Source organism: Macaca fascicularis, chromosome 9 (assembly GCF_037993035.2).
Source record: "Macaca fascicularis isolate 582-1 chromosome 9, T2T-MFA8v1.1".
NCBI classification, from domain to species: domain Eukaryota; kingdom Metazoa; phylum Chordata; class Mammalia; order Primates; family Cercopithecidae; genus Macaca; species Macaca fascicularis.
In genome coordinates, this window is record NC_088383.1 from 92046903 (window position 1) to 92059768 (window position 12866).

Below are 12866 nucleotides of genomic sequence, written 5' to 3' on the forward strand. Positions count from 1 at the left end.
CAAATAGCAATCTGCTTTTGGCTCTTTGAGAAGTTACCACACTGCTTCTTACAATGATCAAACTAAATCATACTCCCACCAAACTAAATTACACCAACAGTGTAAAAGTGAGCCCTCTTCTCCACAGCCAGGCCAACATATGCTACTTTCTGACTTTTTAATAAAACACTTTCTGACTGGTGTGAGATGTTGTCTATTATGGTTTTCATTTGCATTTCTCTAATGATCAGTGGTGTTGAGCTTTTTAAAATACGTTTTTTGGCTGCAAGTTTTTTTTGTTTTTGTTTTTGTTTTTTAAAAGTGTCTGTTCATGTACTTTTCACACTTTTTAGTGTTTTTTTTTTTTTCCTGTAAATTTGTTTAAATTAATTATAGATGCTGGATAATCGACCTTTGTCAGCTACATAATCTGCAAATACTTTCTCCCATTCTCTAGGTTGTCTGGTAACTTTGTTGATAGTTTCGTTTGCTGTGCAGAAGCTCTTTAGTTTATTTATTTTTTTGACTATGTTTCCAATATGACCTTTATTGAGCAAGTACTGCTGTGGCGTTTAACATCAGTCAACATAAGATTGCAAACTGTCCATGTCAACAAGGTTCTCCCATGAACAAAAGTCCATTTTAAATGCACCAGTGAGGTAAACATAATTATTCATATATAGCTTTCTTAAGGTTAAGACAGTTCTGTGTTTTATTTATTGTTTTGGGCTCAATTGGTACTTTACATAGTACATCTCAAGACATCCCCCCTCCTAAGTGACCCCCTTCCAACAGCATAGGGAATTGGTAAATTTCCCAGGTGCATGCAATATCATGCATTTGAATCCCCCAAAGACTGAGGGGGGAGCACACTGAGCTTACATGCAGTCTCCTCATATTGCACAAAGTAAAATACAATGTCTGGAGCCCCCATGGGAGAAACTGTTCTGTTTTGATGCTGCCAGTCACGTGCATTTTGAAATTGTCATATGGCTTAAACTTTTGCAATGGACTCAACTCTCAGTCACTCTGGGTAACTTCCTTTTCTATGGCATGTGAAGTCACTTTTTCTACCTTTTTAGTAGGCACCAGTTTCTCCTCATAGGTCTCTTCACGCTCTTCGACCTTTTGAGTGACAGTTACAGATTTAGTGATGTATTTGGTAGCACCATGTCCCCCCTCACTGGTGATTTTTTTGTACTGTTTTGGTTACTACCACTTTCTCCTCACTTTTATTATCCCCCTTCTTTTCATCTGCTGGGCTCAAGTCTAGGTCATTGCTGACAATGCCTTACTCCTCTTCCCTCCCACTGCCTTTTTCCTTGGTCTCCTGCTCCTCCTCTTTTCCTTCTACCTCCCCATTGACAGCTATGTCTTCCTTCCTGGATTCCTGGGAAACTTTATCACTCCCTTCCATCTCATTCCCCACCTCCTCCTACTTTCCCTTTCTCCTTCTCCTGTTGCTGTGGCTTCCCCTCTTCTTTGGTCTCTTTCTCCAACTGCACCTTTACCAATTTGGTGATGGTGGCCGCCTCCTCCACAGCTTCCTCCTTTACCAGGGTCTCAGCTTTCTTCTTCTCTGGAACATCCTTTGGTTTACCTTCCTTTTTCTCTACCTTCTCTTCCTTGGGAGCTTCCTCGACTTCCTTCTCTTCTCTTTCTGTTCACCTTTCCCCACTTCTGCTTTTGACTTTGCCTCTTCCATTGGTGATTTTGGCACAGGAGACTTTGCTTTTTTCTGGCTTTTCCACCTTGGTGTCTGCCACCAGCTTATCTGTAGTAACCACTTCCTCACTGTTTTTCTCAACTTTCTTTTCCTCTTTAGCTTCAGCTTCCTGTCCTTCACCTTCAGCTCCTGTTTCTCCTTCTTCCTGCACACCTTCCTATTTTTCACTATAGCCTTCCTTCTCAGATCCTCCCTCTTCAGCTTGGTCTGACTTAATGCCCTCATATTCTTTCTCTTCTTCTTCTTCTTCCTTTTCCCCTTCTTTCTCTCCTTTAACTTCAGGTGCAGTTGCTTTCACTGGAGACTAGTTTATTATTCTATTTGTCAATTTTTGCTTTTTCTGTGATTGCTTTTGGCATATTTTCCATGAAATCTTTGTCAGATCTTATGTTCAGAATGGTATTGCCTATGTTGTCTTTCAGTGCTTTTATAGTTTTGGGTTTTACATTTAAGTATTTAACACATTTTGAATTGATTTATGTATATGATGTAAGGAAAGGGTCCAGTTTCAATCTTCTGCATATGGCTAGCCAGTTATCTCAACACAATTTATTGAATAGGGAGTTCTTTCCCCATTACTTATTTTTGTCAGCTTCCTCAAAGAGCTGATGGTTGTAGCTGTACAGACTTTTTTTTTGACTTTCTATTTTATTTTGTTGGTCTATGCATATATTTTTGTACCAATACCATGCTGTTTTGGTTACTGTAGTCCTATAGTATAGTTTGAAGTCAGGTGGCATGATGCCTCCAGCTTTGTTCTTTGTGCTTAAGATTCCCTTGACTATTTGGGCTATTTTTTGGGGGTTTTTAGTCCACATGAATTTTAAAATTGATTTTTTTTTCTAGTTCTGTGAAGAATGTCATTGCTAGTTGGATAGGAATAACTTTTTTTTTTTTTTTTTTTTTTTTTTGAGGTGGAGTCTCACTCTGTCACTCAGGCTGGAGTGCAGCAGCACGATCTCAGCTCACTGCAAACTCTGCCTCCCAGGTTCACACCATTCTCCTTCCTCAGTCTCCCGAGTAGCTGGGACTACAGGTGTCCGCCACCACTCCCAGCTAATTTTTTGTATTTTTAGTAGAGACGGGGTTTCACTGTGTTAGCCAGCATGGTCGCGATCTCCTGACCTCATGATCCGCCCACCTCAGCCTCCCAAAGTGTTGGGATTGCAGGCATGAGCCACTGCGTCCGACCAGGAATAACATTTTATCTGTAAATTGCTTTGAGCAATATGCTCATTTTAACCATATTGAATCTTCCTGTCCATGAGCTTAGAATTTCTTTTTTTTTTAAATTTATTTCTGCTATCTCTGATTTATTCTAGCAGTGTTTTGTAGTTCTCATTGTAGAGATATTTCACCTTTCTGGTTAGCTGTATTCCTGGGTATTTTATTCTTTTTGTGGCAATTGTAAATGGGACTGTATTACTGATTTGGCTCTCAGCTTGGCTGTTGTTGATGTATAGCAATGGTAGTGATTTTTGCACATTGATTTTTATACCATGACACTTTGCTGAAGTTGTTTATCAGCTTACAGAGCTTTTGAGCTGAGACTGGACTTTTCTAGATATAGAATCATTTCATTTGCAAACAGGGTTAGTTTTGACTTCCTTTCCTCCTATTTGGATGCCCTTTATTTCTTTCTGTTGCCTAATTGCTCTGTCTAGGACTTCCAATACTGTGTTGAAGAGAAATGGTGAGTGGAGGAATCATTTTTTTGTGCTGGTTTTCAAGGAGGGTGTTTCCAGCTTTTGCCCCTTCAGTCTGGTGTTGGCAATGGGTTTGTAATATATGGCTCTTACTATTTTGAGGTATATTCCTTCAATACCTAATTTGTAGAGAGTTTTTAACATGAAGGGATACTGAATTTTTTCAAAAGTCTTTTCTGCATCTATTGAGATTTTCATGTGATTTTTGTCTTTAGTTCTGTTTATTTTATAAATCATAATTATTGATTTTTGTACATTGAATAAACCTTGCATCTCAGGGATAAAGAATATTGATTATGGTGGATTCATGATATAGTGCTGGGTTCAGCTGGGTAGTATTTTACTGAGGATTTTTGCATCAAAGTTCATCAAGTATATTGGCCTAATGTTCTCTTTTTTGTTATTGTGTCTCTGCCAGGTTTTGTTATCAGGATGATACTGGCCTCATAGAATGAGTTGAGGAGAAGTCCCTTCTCAATTTTGGGGGAACCATTTCAATAGAAATGACACCAACTCTTCTTTGTACATCTGGTAGAATTCAGATGTGAATTCATCCAGTCTAGGGCTGTTTTTGGTTTGCAGGCTGTTAATTACTGATTCAATTTCAGAATTTGTTATAGTTATCTTCAGGGATTTAATTTCTTCCTGGTTCAGCTTGGAAGATTGTATATGTGTATGAATTTATCCATTTATTCTAGATTTTCTAGATTGTGTTCATAGAAGATTTCATAGTAGTCTCTGATGATTATTTGTATTTTTGTAGGGTCAGTGGTAATATTCCCTTTGTCATTTATGATTCTGTTTATTTAGATCTTCTCTGTTTTCTTCTTTCTTAATATAACCAGTGGTCTACCTATTGTATTAATGTTGTCAAAAAGTCACCTCCTGGCTTCATTGGTCTTTTGAATGTTGTATTATGTCTCAGTCTCTTTCTGTTCCATTCTGATTTGGTGTATTTTTTGTCTTCTGCAAGCTTTGTGTTTTGTTTGTTGTTGTTATTTGTTGTTGTTTTTCTCTTCTGTAATTTTTTAACTGTGATATTAGGTTGTTGATTTGAGGTCTTTCTAATTTTTAGATGTGGGTGTTTAGAGCTATGAATTTCCCTCTTAACACTGTCTTGTGTCCCAGAGATTCTGGCATATTATATCTTCATTCTCACTAATTTCAAAAGACTTCTTGATTTCTGCCTTAATTTCATTATTTACCCAAAAGTCATTCAGGAATAAGTTGTTTAAATTCCACGTGATTGTATGGTTTTGACTGATTTTCTTGTTCTTCAATTCTGTGTTTATTGTGCTATTGTCCAAGAGAGTGGTTGGTATGATCTCGGTTCTTTTGCATTGCCTAAGGATTGCTTTATGTTTGATTGTGTGGTCGATTTTAGAATATGTGTCATGTGTACATGAGAAGAATGTACATTCTGTTGTTTTTTTGGTGAACAGTTATGTAGCTGTTTAGCAGACCAATTTGGCCCAGTGTTGAGTTCATGTTGTGATTATTTTGGTTAATTTTCTGCTTAAATTATCTAATACTGTCAGTGGGGGTATCAAAACTTTGCCTTATTATTGTGTGGTAGCCTAAGTCTCCTTGAAGGTCCCTAAGAATTTGGTTTATGGATCTGAATGTTTCTGTGTTAGGTGCATATATATTTAGGCTAGTTAGGTCTTCTTGTTGAATTTAACCCTTTTCTATTATATAATGCCCTTCTTTGTCATTTCTTATTTGTGTTGGTTTAAAATCTTTTTCATCTGAAATTTGGATTGCAATAATTGCTTTTTTTCTGTGTTCTCTTTGCTTGGCAGATTTTTTTCCATTCCTTTATTTTGATCTTATTGGCATCACTGCGTGTCAGATGGGTCTCTTGCAGACAGCATACCATTTGATCTTGGTTATTTATCTGGCTTACATTCTGTGCCTTTTAATTGGGAAAGTTAGTTCATTTACATTTAAAGTTAGTATTAATGTGTATTTGATCCTGTTATCCTGTTGCTGTCTAGTTATTATACTGACTTGTTTGGTTGCTTTATAGTGTTCCTGGTCTATGTTCTTAAGTGAGTTTGTGTGGTTGCTGGTTATGTTCTTTCCTGTCCATATTAATGCTTCTTCCAGAAGCTCTTGTAAGGCAGGTCTGGTGAAAATAAAATCCCTCAGCCTTTGCTTTTCTGAAAAGGATCATATTTCCCTTCACTTACGGAGCTTTGTTTAGCCAAATATAAATTTATTTGGTTGGAATTTCTTCTCTTTAGGTTATTGTATATAGGCCCCAAATCTCTTCTGGCATGTAGGATTTCTGCTGAGAGGTCTGCTGTCATTCTGATGGGCTTCCTTTTGTAGGTGATCTGTCCTTTTTCTCTAGCTACTTTTAACATTTTTTTTCCTTTCATTTTTACCTTGCAGAACCTTATGATTATGTATGTTGGGGATGATCTTCTTGTGAAGTACTTTGTGGGGGTTCTCTGCATTTTCTGAATTTGAATGTTGGTGGTTAGGTTGGGGAAGTTCTCAAGGATTATATCCTGATTTATGTTTTCCAAGTTGCTTTCTTTCTTCTCATCTCTTTCAGGGACACCAATGAGTCATAATATTGGTCTCTTTATATATTCCTATATTTCCTGGAGGTTTTCTTCTTTCCTTTTTATTATTTTTAATTTATTCTTGTCTGACTGTCTTATTTCAGAAAACCAGTCTTTGAGCTCTGTTCCTCAGCTTGGTATTCTTCTCTTAATACAACTGCATTATGAAATTCTTGTAGAGTGTTTGTCAGTTCTATCCTTTCATTTATGTTTTATTTTATTTTCTATACTGGCATTTTTTGTCTGTCACTTTCTGTATCTTAATATTGTGACTCTTACCTTCCTTAGATTTAGCTTCAACATTCTCCCAAAACTCAAATGATTTTTATTCCTATCCATAATCTGAATTCTATTTATGTCATTTCAGCTACCTCCACCTTGTTAAGAATTCTTGCTGGAGGGCTAGTGTGCTCATTTGGAGGAAAGAAGGCACTCTAGCTCTTTGAGTTGTCAGAGTTCTTGCACTGGTTCTTTCTCATCTTTGTGGGCTGATGTTCCTTCAATCTTTGAAGTTGCTGTCCTTTGGATTTTTTTTTTCTTTTATTCTATTTTATGACCTTGACGGTTTGATTGTGGTATAAGCTGCGTTCAGTCACCTGGCTTTGTTAGTGGAAGACTTCAGGGGGCCAAGGCTCAGCTCAGCGCTCCTGCATTGCATGCTCTAACTCTGGGAAACTGGCATCATACCCTAGCTTTTACCTGTGACTCATCAAATTTAGGAACCTGCTCACTGGAGGGATCAATGTGATCTCAGACTGCTTGTCACAACACTCTAATGGCTGGTACCAGCCAAAGCATTTTGTAGGACAGTAGTAGTGGGATGTGTCCACATTTGCATGTACCAGCAGCATCCTCCATCCACATGGATGATGACTGCCTCCATATGGGTGTTTGCAGTAGTGGCTGTGGGAGTATGGTTTGGGAAGGTGGGGGCCCCTGCTAGCAATGGTGTGCACATTTGTACTGGTGGTGGTGTTAGCACAGGGGTGGGGTACTAGTGGTCACAGGACTGTGTGCACCTTCTGTGAGCATTCTTGGTGACAGCAGTGACCTCTCAGAGCTGGGAGTAGATACACTGTTTTCTGTGCTTAGTTTCATGCCAGCAGTCTTGGCACAGGAGTGGAGCACTGGCAGTAGCAGAGCTGGCAAACTATATTCCCTCCAATGTTCCAACAAAAATGGCAGTGCAACAGGGTGAGAAGGGATGGGGCACACTCAAGCCAGCAGTAGTGGCATGGCATGGTGCATGTGCACATGTGCACTGTCAGGGAAGGGAAGGCTAGGTCTGTCTGCAAACACATGTGCAGGCAAAGAGATGTAGGGGATCACTGTCAGCAAGTGCCAGCAGGCAAAGCAGTATGGGGAAGGCTGATATGTGGGGAGGGCATGGGCAGTCTTATATGTATACACAGGGTTTGCTCTTCTGGAGCACTCTGTCAGTCAGTTGTGGTCCACCAGTGGAGGAACAATGAGGCAGGCCCCCTTGAGGTTCCTGGAGGGTGCACTGCCAGCAGATACAGGCAGGCTGGGGTCCCAAGAGAGGACAGCACACCAAAGGGTGCTCAGGGGGCCTGTCTCAGCTCATGGGCAAGACTGCTCTACAGAGTCTATATTCACCCCTTTCCTTAGAGCTAACGTCTACTATAAGAGCAAGTTGAGCCTAGGGGGATGGTCATCCCTGGATATTCTCCACTATAGATGCTCCTGCACCAAACCCTGTGGGCTCTGCTGAAGCAGGAGTTCTGTCCCTACCACTTCTCTAAGTAACTTTCTCTGCCAACTCAAGTGTCTGTGGTGGCTGATGAGTCTCCTCCTACTAGGATTCCAGAGGCTTATGGTGAAAGTGAGTTGCTCCTTTCTGTTCAACTCACCCCTTCCACAAGAGTTTTTGGGAGCCAGGAATGAGTCCTGGTGTGTGGTAGCCCCATGCAGGGTTCCCAGCTTCATCTCCTTTTATCCCACCTTCTGTATCTTCTCTCTATCTGCTCTCAATGTCTTCCCTCTGAAGATTTGCTAGGAGTACACCTGTCTTCCTGATGCCCTGGTCCCTCAGTGGGAGATGTTTCTCCTGGCTGCATCCAGTTGACTGTCTTGGAGGAGGAATCAAGGAAAAATGTTAAAGCATAGATAAATGAAAAAACATCCATCCATGGAAAATAAATGTTTATGAATTGAAATAATTAATATCGTTTGAGTAGCCGTACTAGCCAAAAGGAATCACCAGGTTCATGCAATCTCTGTCAAAATTCCAATGGCATTCTTTACAGAAATATGAAAAAAAATTCTAAAATTTATATAGAACCACAATAAACTCCAAATAGATAAACCAATTTTGAGCAAGAAAAACAAGGCATCACACTTTCTGATTTCAAAATACTTTACAAATCTACATTAATCAAAACAGTATGGAATTTGGATAAAAACAGACATATAAATCAATGCAAGAAAACAGAGCCCAGAAATAAATCCATGCACTTAGAGTAAACCAGTCTTCAATAAAGGCACCAAGAATACACACTGAGGAAAAGGTATTTTCTTCAATAAATGGTGCTGAGAAAACTGGATATCCACATATAGAAAAATGAAGATGAGCTCTTACTTAATACCATATACAAAAATAAAAATTAACTTAAAATGGATTAAATACATAAACAGACGACTTGAAACTATAAAACTACTAGAAAAAAACCTTCAGGAAAAAGATTCTTGACATTGGTTCTGGCAATGATTTTTTTAGTATAACAGCAAAAGCACAGGCAATAAAAACAGAAGTATAGAAGTGGAATTGCATCAAACTAAAAAGGTTCTACACAGTAAAAGAAACAATCAACAGACTGAAAAGACAGCCTACAGAAAATATTTGCAACTGCATATCTGATAAAAGGTAATATTCAAAATATATTAGGAGTTCACAAAATTCAATAGCAAAAAATAAATTTACAAAAATGGGCATTTGTCCAAAGATGTACAAATGGTGAACAGCTAGATGAAAGATCAACAGGTAGATGAAAGATGAAAGATTAACAACATTAATTATCAGGAAATACAAATCAAAACCTCAAAAATGTATCACCACATTCCTGTTTGAATGACTACTATCAAATGTCAAAATGTAAATTTTGTGAAAGAAGTAGAGAAAAAGGAAGACATATTGATGGGAATGTAAATTGGTGTAGCCATTATGGAAAACAGTATGGAGGTTCCTTTAACAATTAAAAATGGAACTACCAAATGCTTCAGCAGTCCCACCTCTGTCTTTATTCAAGGGAAATAAAATTATTTTGAATCAATATTTGCTTTAATTTTCATTCCAGCTTTATTTACAATAACTATGATATAGATACAACTTAAGTGTCCATGGACAGATACATGAATAAGGAAAATGTGGCATACACCTATTGTACAGCATGGTAACTATATATCTAATGTACAACATATTTAATGTACGGATATGACAGATATGTTAATTAGCTTGATTATGATGATCATTTCCCAATGTATACATATACAAAAATCAAGTTGCACACCTTAAATATGTTCATTTTTACTTGTCAGTTATAACTCAATAAAGCTGAAAAAAGAAAAACAGAAGTCAGGAAGGAAGTCTAAGGAAGGAAGGAAAGGAGAAAGGAAGGGAGGGAGAGAGGGGAGGGGACAGGAGCAGAGAGGAAGGAAAAGAAAGAAAATAAGTTCTCAAGGAAACATGAATTGTAAAATGGAACAAATGCTTGTTTTACTGTGCTTTATGGATTTAATTTTAACTTACATATTGATAGTTTGAAAATCACTTTTGACATTAATTATCCATTGTTAAAAACAGAAGAAAATACCCATGCATGGTTTTGTATGCTGTATGTTTACCACTGTGTTCACAAATGTAAGATGCTGCCATGATATTTGCTTCTCCTTGGGATAGCCTCAAGTGTAGGTCATAGCTTTTTTGGAACACTGATTGTCATTGAAAATTCCTTGGAGCATCTGTACACTTGAAGCTCTAAATTGGGTTCTGACAAGACTGGGTCATGTTGAGGGTAGTTAGGACTGACTGAGACATATTACTTTTTATAAGACTGTAATGACAGCTTTAAAACAGTTGCTTTCAGGTGAATGATAATTAGACAAGCTACTTTTTTCATATTTTTGAGAGCAGAATATTAAGAAATAATTCAAATTTCCCAAATATATAATATAGAAAAGTTTTAAGTTTCATTTTAATTTTTCATCCTATAAAGTATACATATGTAACAAACCTGCACGTTATGCACATGTACCCTACAACTTAAAGTACAATAATAATAAATAAATTAAAAAAAGGTTTTATTCATTAGATATTGCATGTTGTAGTTCTTTTTAAAATGTATTTTAAAATTGTTTTCTAACTGTATTAGTTATCTGTTACTGTCTTAGCAATTTATCACAAAATTAGTGCCTTAAAACAACACAAATGTATTATCTTATACTTCTGTAAGTCACATGCTTGACACGGGTCTGACTGGATTAAAATCAGGTATTGGCAAGGCTATGCTACTTTCTGGAGGCTGTAGGGGAGAATCTGTTTTCTCGATCTTTCCAGCTTATACTGGCCACCCACATCCCTTGACTTCTGGACTCCTTTTGTTTTCAAAGCTAGCAATGTTACATTTACCTGCCATTCTTCTACAATCACATTTCTCTCCCTGACCACAGCCAAGAAAGGTTTAATATTTTTAAAACTAATGTGATTAGATTGGGTCTATCCAGATAATTCAGGACAATTTTTCCTTCTGGTGGTTCTTAACTTTAAACACATCTGCAAAGTCCTTTTTGCCAGGTAAGGTAACATATTCCAAGGCTCCTGGAATTAGGTAGTGGACATTTAAGAGGCCATTATTTTCTGCGTACCACACTAGGCACTGGGGTTCTAGGGGCTTCAGGTATTTGGCTAGTGGCTAGGTTCTACAGATGAAATAGAGACAAATCCAATATGTGAGTATATATGCTTAAGTAAAAATACATTCCCCTCTGCTAATGGTATTATTTTCAATTTACTTTTTATGCCATTGAATGTTTACCAACTACATGTACATGTAAATACTATTATTTCTGAGTTTTAGACCCCTTCCCAAATGAGGTAACAGAAAGATATTTTATTTTTGTGTCTTGGGTTTTTTGTTTGTTTGTTTGTTTCCAGTTTGTTTGTTAGCTTGTGTCATACAGGGAAGTCACATGTAAATGTATGGATTTAGAGGGTGCAAAGTGCTTTCACACAATTTAACTCATGAGATTCTTACAACAGTCCCTTCAGGTAGGCAAAGAAAATTTACTCTGCTCTTCTCTCTGCCTGTAACAGATGAGGGTCTTTAACAGATCTCTATCAGAGCCAGAAATAAGGTGTTCCCAGAGTCACACAGCATCTAGTATTCTGCTACTTTGCTCAACCATTATTAAAGCACATCTAACTAATGTTCTTGAGGAAGAATTCTCCAGAGATAATATTTGGCTGCCAGAAATATTTAAGCCATTTTTGGAATGTTGGTCCTGAATATGTGCACATCTCTGTATTCTAAGTGACCATTTATATATTGGCGCTAATAAATGATGGAACCCGGAAAATTACAAAAGTCATCCAAAACATCTAATTTAAGCAGGAGGTAATTTTTGGACTGATATATCAGATCTGACAGTCAGCGAGGGATGATAAAATCAGACCAAGTTTTGGAGTCTGGCAAATGTCACTTCTGAGTTATATGACTTTGAGCAAATCAGTTACGTTCTTTCTACCTATATTTTTCTACTTATAGTATTCGCATGATAACACTTTGTTGTCATATGGATGAAAAACCACATAGATAAAAGTGTTTTATTGTTTAAAATTTCACTAAATAGAAAAAAAATCCTTAATAACACTTTAATCTGGAGATAAATAAAAAACAAACTGGTAAAGTGATTAGCAGTTCTTTTTGTCATTCAAAAAGACAAATTGGGAGTCTTTTCATTTTCTAGGAAAATACGTACTGCTGACTAAGATAATGACACATACTCATTGTCATGGGGTGTGTGTGTGTGTGTGTGTGTGTGTATGTATACATGTGTGTATATATATATAATGCCAATACACAGAATTTCATGTCAAGGGGATATTTCTTTATTCTTATGTAAAGAGTGGGCTGGGCACAGTGTCTCATGCCTGTAATCCCAGCACTTTGAGAGGCTGAGGTGGGCATATCACAAGGTCAGGAGATCAAGACCATTCTGGTTAACATGGTGAAACCCTGTCTCTATTAAAAATACAAAAATTAGTCGGACATGGTGGTGGGCACCTGTAGTCCCCACTACTCGGGAGGCTGAGGCTGGAGAATAGTGTGAACCCGGGAGGCAAAACCTGCAGTGAGCCGAGATCACGCCACTGCACTCTAGCCTGGGTGACAGAGCGAGACTCTGTCTCAAAAAAAAAAAAAGAAAAAAAGAATGGTTGCTATATGACAGACACTGTTTGGTGATGTTGAAATATCAATGAATAACACACAGAAATATGCCTGCCCTCTTAGAGTCTATATTCCATTGATAGACATAAATGATAAACAATAAAATTAACAAATGAGTTAATAAACAAAGAGTTCTTATAATACGCCAACAGGTGAGATCACGTCAACAGAGTGAGATCCTATCTCAAGAAAACAATAACAATAACAAAAGACAAAGTATGGCACGTATCTTCACAAGCTTTAAACCTCTTGGTTATGAAAAACTCCTACATTTCATTTACAAATTAATATGAAAATGTATATCTTAAAGTAGGATCACAAGAGCACTGATAAGTATCTTTAATCATGTAAGTGAACAATGTAGTTTTGCCAAAGCTAATGTAGTTATTTTTAATTGACCAACAAATATATTGTCATC

General features: G+C 37.4%; 1 protein-coding gene and 1 pseudogene across 8 annotated transcripts in view; one reads left to right on the forward strand and one right to left on the reverse strand.

The window, feature by feature from the left end:
• PCDH15 (protocadherin related 15) overlaps nucleotides 1–12866 on the forward strand; it is a 1788406-nt gene that overhangs the window by 1012315 nt on the left and 763225 nt on the right. The window lies entirely within an intron of this gene.
• Nucleotides 326–12866, reverse strand: part of LOC123566885 (neurofilament medium polypeptide-like) — a 72123-nt pseudogene continuing 59582 nt past the window's right edge.